Source organism: Lolium perenne, chromosome 2 (assembly GCF_019359855.2).
Source record: "Lolium perenne isolate Kyuss_39 chromosome 2, Kyuss_2.0, whole genome shotgun sequence".
NCBI classification, from domain to species: Eukaryota; Viridiplantae; Streptophyta; class Magnoliopsida; order Poales; family Poaceae; genus Lolium; species Lolium perenne.
Window position 1 is genome coordinate 183,581,908 of NC_067245.2, and position 12,213 is coordinate 183,594,120.

Genomic DNA, 12,213 nt, shown 5'->3' on the forward strand with positions numbered 1-12,213 from the left:
GGTCACAGGCAGGGAAACTTTTTTTTTTGCGGGTCAGGCAGGGAAACTTAGTGTTGAACAACTACTATTAATTATGGTGAATTTTCATCGTTTGTAATGGAGTATATATCATTTTGTAGAATTGAAGATTGGTTTTTAGATCTGTGCCTGGTTGTTTTGATATGTTGTTGAAAAGCCAAAATATATGCATACAAAAAAAACACACATGCATATAGTCATGGCAGATGGACTAGTTATTTTTCTGTGTGAGAGAGTAGATGTAATTTACGTAGATTCAACAAGCTAGCAGCTCCTTCACATGCCTTGCTTGATCGAGTCATCTTAATGGTGTAGCTACCACATTGATCAAACCGAGGAGTCGAGGAGTAATTTCGAACAGATGACTCTCCAATCTCCAGCCAATTAATCGCGTTGAAATTTGAGAAAAATAGAATCGTGTTGAATTCAGCCCACCCCGAGCGGCGAGCGCTCCGTCTCCTGCCACTGAGATCACGCGAACCTCCTCGACTTCGGCCATGGCTCCCGAAGATCCAGCGGCCTGAGGCTTAGCCTCATCACATTCCCATTCCGTGTGCCACCCACCCCAATCCCCTTCCTCGCGCGACCCCCTCCTCTCCCCAATCCAAGCTCTTACCTCGCTGCGGCCCTGACCAGCAAAGGGCGGCCGACGGCAAGCCTTCCAAGCGGCAAAGGACGACTACCGAGATCTTCAAGGCATGCCATCATCTCCCCCCACCTACTGCTCTTGCAGGAACCCCTAGCATCGGGCCTGCCGGCCGGCCTCGCGTCACTGCGGTTGTGTGTGCGTGGGGGAAGACAATCGATGGTGAAGGTGCAGTCATGGAGGAACTCGTGGCGGCGAGGCGGAAGTTGGCGCTGTCCATGGAGTCGTTCAAGACCACGATTTGACGAATCCCAGAGTTTTCTCAGGGAACTCGTCAACAGCTACACCAAAGGCATACGAGGGGCGACGCCCGCCAAGTTGATGTTGTTTGGCTTTGGCCTCGACATTGGCGACGTTGAGGTTGTGGCCGCATCTCTGCCGCCGAGCCTCACATCCACGACCATCCTGGTTCTTGCTGGGGTCTTGATCACCGCCCTCAAGCCGGAAGCGTTGACGCCCACCACCTGTTCGACACAGGTCCTGGCCAGCATCGTCAATGCCATGAGTGCCAAGCTGAACCACTGTACAGTTCCTGCACTCACGTCAAGTGGCATACAAGAGGTTGTGAACCCTTGGGTGCAACATAAGGCATCATTCATTCCTGCACATGAGGTGCTCGGGGAAATATTCGTGCAGACCGGCACTGTTGTTATTGTTGCTAGAAGCATTGGCGACTCAGCAACACGAACCAGGCGTGAACCAGTCCAGGTCCAGCTGCACAAAGGCATCAAATACAACCATGTTCGTGACTCTCCGTGACTATGGGTGAGCACAACCTCGTTCTGGCAGCGCTGGCCTCCTTGGGCTATTGGTACTTCCGACATCAATCTGGAGCAATAGAAGGATCTGCTACTCCTCTCATCTGCGGGCAACTACGATGCCAGGGACTGGCTGCTAATGATTGACCCCCTTCCGCGACAAAGAGGATCAAACGTATCAACATGAAAGGCAGGTTTGCGTATTGCTGATCTTGTGCCCATTTTCCCCCTTTATCCGTGCGTGGTACAGTACGCCTTATTTATGGCTGCTATACGACTATTCCCAGTTGTAACTTGCTAATATGTCATGAAAAGGAATATGATCCACATAAAGCTAGCAATTAAGCATTATGCGATAGAATATAAATTTTATGTCATTGGAACTTAGATATTAAAAAATAAGATGTTTTTTTACGTGAAGTGATAGTTGAACGGATGTCGTTGTAGTCACTACAAATATACTGAATTATTGAGTAGTCATTAAGTGCAAGGGCGCATCTACTCACGAAAATGCTTGGGGTTATATTTGTATCAGCCACCTGTGCTTCCACCTTCATGATTTAGCGAGTCCCTATAACATGATGGCGTAACTGGCATGGTTCTATCATCTTCCCGATATGCTATCATTATTGTTAACTTCCTTTGCTAGATGATATAATGCTTTTTCACAGAATCTAGTAATATTTTAAAGTAGAAATTGTATTTTGTAATGACACAATGTACCATGGTTAGGATCTGTGCAATCTAGGACTTGAGAGAGCATACGAACACTACTATTCCATTTCCCCATAAAGTCCAGAATTTCTTAATGTATGTAAGAAAATAAATTAGTTGGTAATCCATAACATTTTGTGTTTTCCAGTTTGATTTTGAGGGTTTGTAAAATTCATCTCGCTAATCATGCGATGGTTTTTTTTGTTATACTTACAGAATGTATTGAAAGCTACACACTTAAGCCAAGTTGAGTTAAGCTATCTATCTTAAATTCCATGGTCCACTATTCTTTTAGATGTGTACGAGAGTTTAATTTAGAAAGAAGGAAGCTTGGTTTCTTTCATTTAATGGGCATGCTATTTGGCATGTGATTTGTATTTCCCCCATCCATCTTCTGTGTCTTCAGTTCATGTTCATCGTATACTTGTCATGTAATAGAGTATCCTGGAGTTTGTTGGACCAACAATTGCTAAATGAAACACAAATGCTCCAGTTGGAATTTAGAGCTGCTCTTTGTGTTGGACTCCTGGTAGTAGCTGGAACCTTTGTACCTACTGTCGTAGCATGCTTCATTTCAAACTTTGGCTTAACCCATGATAAATAAAAAACTTAATAACTAGTTTGATTTGTAACATAAAAATTTCTTTATTGTCTTAGCTTGACGATAGTTTCAATGGTATTTCTGAGACGTACTTGATTAAAAGTTGTGTGAGCTTGTATTCTCAATGTGTGGTAGATGAGTTCACAGCTAGATGCACTTATCTTACATGATGCATGGAATGTGAACAGGGCAACATGTGTTTCTGAATGATGGCTATCCGTACCTGCACACTGGAACTTACGGAACCGAGAAGAGGCTGATCATCTCCACCGTGATGCTTAGGATTGTCTTGAATCTAGGTGACACATGTTCTCTTGCTTGTAGTTATTTTCATGAAACATGAATAGATGGTACTAAACTTGATCAATTTATCTGTCAAATGATCATGTCTATACCTAGCTTGGTTCATTTTAGCTCTCTCCTTGTTGTACACTTTACTCGATTTAAACAAGTAACCAGATCACTCAAACACACGGTAATCAGATCTATTACATGCTTCTCGAAATGTTTTCCTTAGCGTAATTCCTTGATCTTTTCTTATTTGACATTATAATCAATCCTCAGTTTTTTGTTTTGGTAGAGCTTTGTCATAGCATAGAGGATTTTCTGCACCAATAGTTACTTTTTTAGTTGTTGGCCATTGGATTACATGAATGTTATTGATGTCGAGGGAGCAAGCAATTTTTAGTCGTATGACCTCAAATCTGTCTGGAGAATACGAGTTGTTGTGTTGTTCGGTAAATATATCTTCACTTTGCTACTCCTTGATGAGCATCTATCATATTCAATTGCGACCTTTCTCAATAAATTAATCAATGTTTTCTTGTTCTCTGTGTCTTGTGCTTAAATTTCTCATGACGTATGTGGTATGGTATTGTCACAAAATCTTTTCATGCACAAGAATATATTTCTATTGTGCTATCTAGGAAAGTATAGATTGAAATATTATTTCCTTTAATTGTATGGGATTGGTTTAGAACAATGTAACATACACTTTGTCACGAGAATAGAGCTTTAACGTTGCGAGAATATGTGTGCACATTATCATCCAGTTGTTTATTGTGCTTCTTGTTGATTCTTTTTTTGGTTGACGTTCAGAGAAGATTGTTATTCGATTTATTTTGTCATGTTACCATAGGGTTAGTCTCTTTCTGCCCCTCGGAAATTGTCTTTCTGCTAAATTAGCAGCTTCTTAGATTCAAGTTTTTTTCTGTTCATGTGCTCATTGATTCCTTCCTGTGCTGCAATTATACCCCCGTGGTAGTCTCTTTGTACCAATGAACTGATGGCCCCTATTTAAACCATGGTGATGAGTTAGTTACTAAGAATTTGACAGGTAGTTTAGGCTATTAGTGGTCCTGGTGGTAGTATTTAGTACCGGTAAGCCTTAACTTGTTGTTATGTTGTTTTAAATATGACTGGTTGGTATTGTGTGGTCCTGTTATTTGAGAGCATGCCAGTGTAATTTCCATCCTAGTGCTGCATTGTTTGTATATTTCCCGTGTCTATTACTACTTACATGGAAGTATCGTGCCTAGAAGTGAATGTATTATACTTTATAAAATACCTATCAGTATGTAGTTACCGCTATAGAGTTGTGTATGTATAGAGCTTGCTATTGTAGTCTACATTGTTCCACTTGACAACATATATACTTTGTTTACACTGATCTGACCTTGTGTGCATGGAATTCTTTTGGAAGTGATGAGTAACCCTGTCAATGGGACTTGCTCTGTTTCTGGTACTTTTTTCGAGAAAACGCAAAGGACCTTTGCGTCTTATTTCATTGAAAAGATAGGGTTTTTACAAGCCTCCTAGGAGGTGGGTTACAAAGGAGTCTAAGAGAATTCTAATGGACGTCCCATGTCGTCGGCAGGGCATATCGAAGGCCTAAGGCACCGGCTTTAGCCCAAAGGGACACTTCTTCCTTGATCTTGATCATCAGGTTATTGATAAAGGGGGGAGTGCCCTCAAAACACACACTCATTTTGGTGTTTCTAGAGCATCCAAGGCATTAGCAGTGCCGTCGACCCGAGACCCTTGCAGAGGTGTTTGGGCGTTGCAAGATTTGCACTCGATAGCCAGGTGAAGATGGATTCGTCGGTGCCCTGCGGCGGCAAGATAGGCGCAGCCAGGCCAAAGCATCATACCAGATTTGCTTGGTGAATGGGCATTTGATGAGCAAGTGGCGCATGGTTTTAGGCGCTTGGTCACATAGTAGGCATCGAGGATGGTGTTGCAGGCCTCTTCTAGCAAGCCTGTAGGTTGTTTAACAGTGGTCTTGGAAGGCAAGCCAGTGGAGGAATTTGACGCGTGGGGGCACCCAGGTCTTTCAGATGTGTTCCCAAGCCGGGCAAGTCATTGAGCCTTGGAATGTGGAGAGGTGGGCGGAGCGAGCGGAGTAGCTGCCATTAGATGTCCATTTCCAGATTAGCTTGTGTGCGGGGCGCTGGTTAGCTGTGCGCCCTCGATTTTGTGACATGGCATCGAGTCTTGTCCAATCTCGCGCAGGCAAAGGATATCGTGAACGTCGCGAGCCCAGTTGTGCCCGAACAGGCCATCTGTTTCTGGTACTATTGGTGTCAAAATGCATGTTGTTATGCATCTGACGCACCTCATGTTTGTTGATTTGAGATTAGGAATAGACTTTATACCTATAAGGAGCTTTTTAAGTTCTCTACCTATATGTAATGGAAATCAGCTATTAGCCTTTTATTCAGTTTCTATGTAGTCTGTTCCGTCAGTTTCTTGATTCTCAAATATTAACTGAACAAATTGGGCATTGCTATAGTGTGGAGCTGATCTGGGCTAGATCCAAGTGTCAAAGTTGGGTTGCCTTTTTGTGCTTCAACACAATGCTGCATAAGATGAATTCGATCTGCATAATTGATGCCTCTGTTGCTGCCCTAAAACTGTTGCCTAATTGTTGCCTTGGAAATCGTTTCTAGCAATATTAATTTCTTGTCTTAATGAGAATTTCATACTCACTTGTACTTGTGATATTTTGGAGGTTAATCTGTTTTTGTTTGTTGTCGTTATGGACGAGCTGAGCTTCTTCAACCTTGTGGTAGTCGCTGGAGTACATGGAGCAGCGGTTGGGTGTTGTGGCATTAGAGAAGGGGGAGTTGTAGCTGATGCGATGCAGCAGCAGCAACACAGAAGAAGTGGAGCTGTAGCTCGCCTCTTCTTCGACTCCATGGTTTAGGTGAGTATCTACTTCTCCCATTGTCTCCTCTACATGCTCTATGATAGTGCATATTTATACTGGCTTAGGAAAAGTTGATTAAACGGTACGCCTAGGCTGGTATGCCTAGTATTGATTGTTGTGGTCGATGACATCATTTAGGTTTATTATGGTAGCTACAGGCTCTCTTGGTTATGGATATAATGGCTAGTATCTGTTAAATATTGACTTGCTATGATTGAGTCTATAATATTAGGTTTGTGATCTGCAGTTGCTGGTTATTAGCATAATTTCTCTTTTTTATTTGCCAAATTAAGAGGCCATGATGGCCTTCTCTGCTTGAAATTATTAGTGTTTTATTTGTCAGTGATACTATACACTACTTACACAACATCAACAATACTCATAGTTAGTCATGATATGCTAACAAATGAGAGCAAAATGTATCTCTTTGAATTTCTGATAGCATGCAGGTACTTGCAGTTTCTTGCCATGCATTTTCCGTTGCTCCTTTTGTCGCAAGGATCATGTTTGGTCTAGAAGGCTAAAATTATTTTAGCTATTGGCCGTGGTAAAATACAGAAGCTGTAACTATTTTCGACTAGCTGGAAGTGCTTTCAACTTGGTGCGCTTGCGACCAATATCTATAGTGGCAGCTTATTGAACACATTGCATTGAAGGTGGCTAATAAATTAGATGTTACTTTGTAGTTGCGTACTGACCAATAGAGAAGACATGCCATGATATATAATTCTTTCATTTGTTGTATGTTGAATGAAGAGTTGACTATTAATTGATTGTTTTGTGATGGATTGATAGATTCTCTGCCCCTTTCTTCTTTTAGAATGTCTCTAAGCTATGCATGGACCAGTAGTAGAGTGGAGTGAGAATGACTTTTATATGGTCCATATGATGAACTTGTGCACCAGGCTTATTACCTGTAGTATTACCTATATGCATTTGAAGTTTTGAACTCTGTCTATCACTTGTCCGTTAGTCGTTTAGAAACATGGTTTATCTGTACTAGTATCCATAGTTTTGACGGAGTTCTTTTTTTTCACAACCAAAACTTCCATTCCTGATTTTTTGTTTAGCAACATAGATTCCAGCCTCATAGTTTCGTGGATAGTTTCATTGTTACCAGCGCAACGTTTTAGTTGTAGGAGAGCTTAGCATGACTAATGTTTGGAGAGTATAATCAACAGTTTGCAACTAAATGATGATTTTATTTGAAAATTGAAACATATGCTCTTGGGTGTGGCTGATGGCTGCGTATCATTTATTTTCTCGTGGTGATTCCTGGATTTGCGTCTAGTAGTGCTAGTGTATAATTGTGTGAGTTGCTATATCTTGTTTTATCTATATATATTATGCCAAACTATGGTTATGATGCAACAGGTTGTACCTCCTTAGAAATGTCTGCTAAGTGGCACCTATCTTTGCATGATGGTCTTGGAGGTGCCCTCCAGTATGGTAGCTAGTTAAGTAAGTCTGGAATATTTCAATGAAGTTGTTTTCCTGTAGTATAAACGTTGCCTTCTTTTGATTGATAAATAGAAGAATATATAAGGGTATCTTGATTGTTGTGTTTGATTTAGAAACTAATATTCTACGCAGAGAATATTATTGTTGACACTAGTTGTTGTCACTTGTTCATTTACTTAGATGCTACTAACAATTGAGTGAATTAGTTTCAGCTCAACCCAGATTTTGATTTAACTTGGGCTTGACCTAAGTTTGAGTTGTTATTCAATAGCTGATTTTGGTATTTGCTATCTTGTCAGTGGTTGCACTTGTTGGAGCTAAACTGGACTTGAATGATCCAAGCGGTTATGCTCTATCTTGTCCGTAGATTTCAAACTGTTTTTTTGCTAGTAATACTCCAACATCTCCTATGCAAGAATTTTTATCCTTGTTGATTACAATATTAGAATTTCACCATCATTGTATTTTTTATGTATGGTCCCTTCTAATGATGGTAAACTACAGTTTGATAATAAGCCATAAATACATGTTTTCCTGTTAGTTTGATGAAGTATTAGTGATAGTAGGATAATGTAAGTTTTGACTAGCCATGCATACATGTTTTCCTGTTAGTAGCATAAAAGTACACATCTTGCATGTTCTGTGATTTTGCCTGATGCTTGTTCCAAAATTGGATGCCATGTCCTAATCGTCAAGGACAAGGAGGTATAGACACGTGTCTTGTATCGGCTTGATTTGAAGGCAAGCTGGTCTTGGTGAGTGCGTCGTCTGCTTGTATCAGTGGTGGGTTTGAGTGGGCTTAGTCCCGTGGTGTCTTGTTGTATGGTTTTCGCCCGGTTTTCTCCTAAAAACGGTGCACTTTCTCCTTAATTAATGGTTGAGGCAAAGCTTTTGCCTCCGTTTCAAAAAAAAGGAGGTATAGACTACTATAGTTTTTACCATATGTTTTCTAATTTCGTATTTGTGGACTTTGTCTCTCTTCTCACGTATATGACGTATTTTTCTTGTCTGTTGTCATGCAGGTGACGTACGAGCCGCCGAGCCTTGTTCAACCAACCAATGCTAGTCGAGGGTGACACTGGAGGGGTACACTGGGCATCAACTCTTTCATGGCGACCAGTCGTGAAGGGAGAAGTGGATCGGAGGTGGCTAGGATGGAGTGGGCCATGGCCGCTGGCTCCCTTTGGCCGGTTAGGTACTGGTGAGCTTTAGGTGGACTAATACTGTGGGTCCTCCTTATCTCTTTGCTCCAGGCGATAAGGCAGGCGACCGGGAAGGTTCTCGTTCCTCGCTCCGCCGCGGCCAAGTCTGGCGGTTCCCTCGCCCTCCGCCGGCCACTTCGGCGGCGGGAGGGTGGGGGAACCCTGGTGCTTCGGTCTCGGCGTGTAGATAGTAGGAGTGTGTCGGGCGCCGCGGCTCGGATGGGGACGATGGTGGCGCGTCGGCGAATAAGGTGGCCTCGATTCTCCTCTTCTCGTTGCTCTTCCTTGGGAGGGCGGCGAGGAATCGATGGGCTTTTCGTGTCTAGCTGTGGTCGGTGAGGCGGCGGCGGTGACCACGGTATGGACTTTTGTCCTCCGGCTTCATCCCTGCCACGGCGATGTCCGCTCCCTCGTCTCCGTGAAGCTGGTGAGGTTGGCTCCAGGTTCAGGAGCCTGTACAGGAGCGGGCTTAGGTCTTGCGGAAGCTCGCCGGCGATGACATCAAAGAAGATGGTGGCTTCTACTTCAGCGCGTAGGGCCTTCGTGGCCCCTTTCTTGGAGGACTTCCGGCTGCTGGCCTTTGCAAAGCTCCCCGGAGCGATGATGGCGGCGGCGTGTCTCCAGTGCGCGGTGTTGGCAGCGGCGGCTGTCTTTCCCCTAGTTTTTCTTGTATTTTTCTTGTTTGTTGGGGGTGTCTGTACCGGTGTATTTTCTTAATAGATCTGGGTCTTGCATAAAAAAAAAATACTGTGGGTCCTCGATGCGTGGCCTGGATCATTTCATCTTAGGTTATCAGTGCTAGATCAATTGTCCTAGAGCATCTATCTTATGTTGCCAGTTATATTTTGCTAATTGTTTTGCGGTTTGTGTTTGTCTCCATAAGACAAACCACATGGTCACATTTTGTGTTACACGGTGTTGAATGGCATGAGCTAAACTGTGGTTGAATTCTAAATTTAAAATAGCACAAAAGTTGAGATTCTTCTGCAGATTATTATTTATAATTCTGAGAGAAACATCAAATTTCCTGTCAAAAATTCCTTACATTAGGTGGTCTAGTGGCCTGGCTACAAGCATGGTTCGCAGCAAGTTAACTTGAATCTTCCGCATTTTCTTTGTTCCATCCGAAAATAAATTGAAAAGGTCCATTTTTCAATATTTTTCAAGGTAAATACTCAAATGAAGTTCTAGAATAAAGCGTCTAAAATCTTTCAAAAATAAGGTTGGTTTTCATGTTGACAGTTGATGTTTACCACGTAACCAGGTTTCTACGAAAATGATCAACCAATCTGTATGGAGATTATTATCGGCCTGAGGCAACTTCAGTGGGTGACACGATGCTGCAAGCAAGACCTACGCAAACGTTGACGATGACGCCTGTGTCCGCAACTCATTGGCACTTCCGCTGGCCAGATTAATGAGGGATCCAATGGATACTTGCATTGAGTTGTCTCTTAGGAAAAAGAGATACAATAGTCTGTTTGCATGTTCTGTAGTTAAGATTACCTTTCCAGTTCCCCGTGCTACCACCAGCCAGCTCCACAATCAGTGGAATCAATTGGACTGATTTTCGATGGAGCAATTAAAGGGCCCCACAAATTTTTTTTTTATCGAAAAAATGCATCATTCACCACGGGGCATTGTATTGATTAACAAGATCCACACCCAATTCAGCGACCCGTGGGACACTTCATCTGAACCGATCCATCATATGCATCGCCTCCGGCTAGTACCTCCCACTCTCTGTTTCAACCTCCATTAGCTCTATATATACACGTTACTAAGCACACACCGCGTGCGGATTTCGCGTGTGACTATGACTTAGACTTTGACTTTGTCGAGGAGAGAAGAGGAGATGGAGCACTATGCCGGTCAACTTGGGCGTGAGGGCGAGGCTTGGTCCATTCATCTCAATCTATTAGTCGAGCGGCGCGTCGTTCGTCAGCGGCCGCCGGCCGGAGACCATGAGACCATGAGGTATGTATGTATGTTCTTTGGCTTGGTTTGGCCCCTTGCGGATCTCTTCTGGTAGCATGCATAGGCTTGGTTCCTTCTGTGTGCACCCCTTGGAACTCGATTGGTTTTGCTTTCTAATCCATCCATCCACGCATTGCTAGCAGCAGGAGACGACGCGGGAGTTGTCGAGCTCCCATCTCCCTACCCTGTTTCATGCTTCAATGGCACCAACCGCCACACAGTGATGTGTGGGAATTTGCTGGAACTCCGAATCTCGATACTAGAGTATGACAAGAACAGTGATCTTCAGTCACAGAAATCCCAAATATATCGTTCATATTACTACTACGGAGTACTCGGACTATATAATTTTGAGAGAAAAATAATTGTAAATCTTTCTTTCTGGGTGTTCGGCTGAATCATTCCCCAATCGATCATAAGCCCTACAGGACAAACCCCAACTGCTGGTTGCCTGTTCTCCCCTCCGCGGCGGCACCGGCGAGCTCCTCCCCTCAGCCATCTTCTTCCTCGCAAGCTCCTCCAATGGCACCGAGCCAGAGATCCTAGCCCCCTACCGCAGCTCAACAGGCGGCGCAGCGCCTTCAGCGGGTCAGCGCTAACCTTCGCTTCCACGACCCACCCGCGGCCCTGGCCGCCACCCACGAGGCCGGCCTCCGCGAGCTAATAAATTCCCTCACGTACCCACGAGGCCGGCCTCCGCAAGATACCATCTTACCTTATTAAGCCATGAAAACAAAAAATACTTATGGTTTCAGAAGTTGGGTACAACATTTGGCAGACTTAGAAATAAATATCTCTAGTGTTTAGAAATATTAACAACGTTAATTATAGAAAATACATTTGTACTTACACGTGTCCACTCTCCTCTAACTATGCATCTTTAGTTTCAGCTTGACTGTTGACCTTTGCAATTCTATTTTTGTATTTTCACATTTCTCATACTACTATAACTATCCATGAACAATGATTTGTTCTTCCATTCCACGTTATTTACACAACACACATCTATTACCAAATTTAAGTTTTACCATTTGACCAATAAAATATGGAAAAATTTGCCACATGGCACCGTTATTTTTTTATGTTTGCTGAAACACACCGCTCGATTGTGTCTTTGTCAGATATTATTATAATTCTATGGCACATTTGTCAGAACACACCACCTGGCTAAAAAGGGAAAACTTTCTACTTTGTCTTCAAAACTAGTCCACAGGGCAAAAGTGTAAAACTTTCCGTCTTAGGCTGATGGTGTGTCCTGGCAAATGTGTCACAAAATTGTAATGGTACCTGGCAAATACATAATCGTGCAGTGTATTTCAGCAAATACCAGAAAATAACGGTATCATGTAGCAAATTTTCCCTTATTTTTATAATTCCTTTTACAGTAGCATTTCTAGCTTGTTCAGATGTGGTGAAGGAGCGCATGCAAGCCTGGTCGCGGTGTGCATAGGGCTTCGAGAGGGTGAGTCTGGAGCATGACGGTGCCCGAGCTGGCGGCCATGTCGACGTCTTCATCCCCAACCCTTTTCCAGTCGAAGCGCTGGATGAGCGTGCCAAGAACCAGGCCCAAGATCAGCCAAGCAGGAGTAAGGGTTTTACCTCATTGAGGGCACCGAACCTGGGTAAAT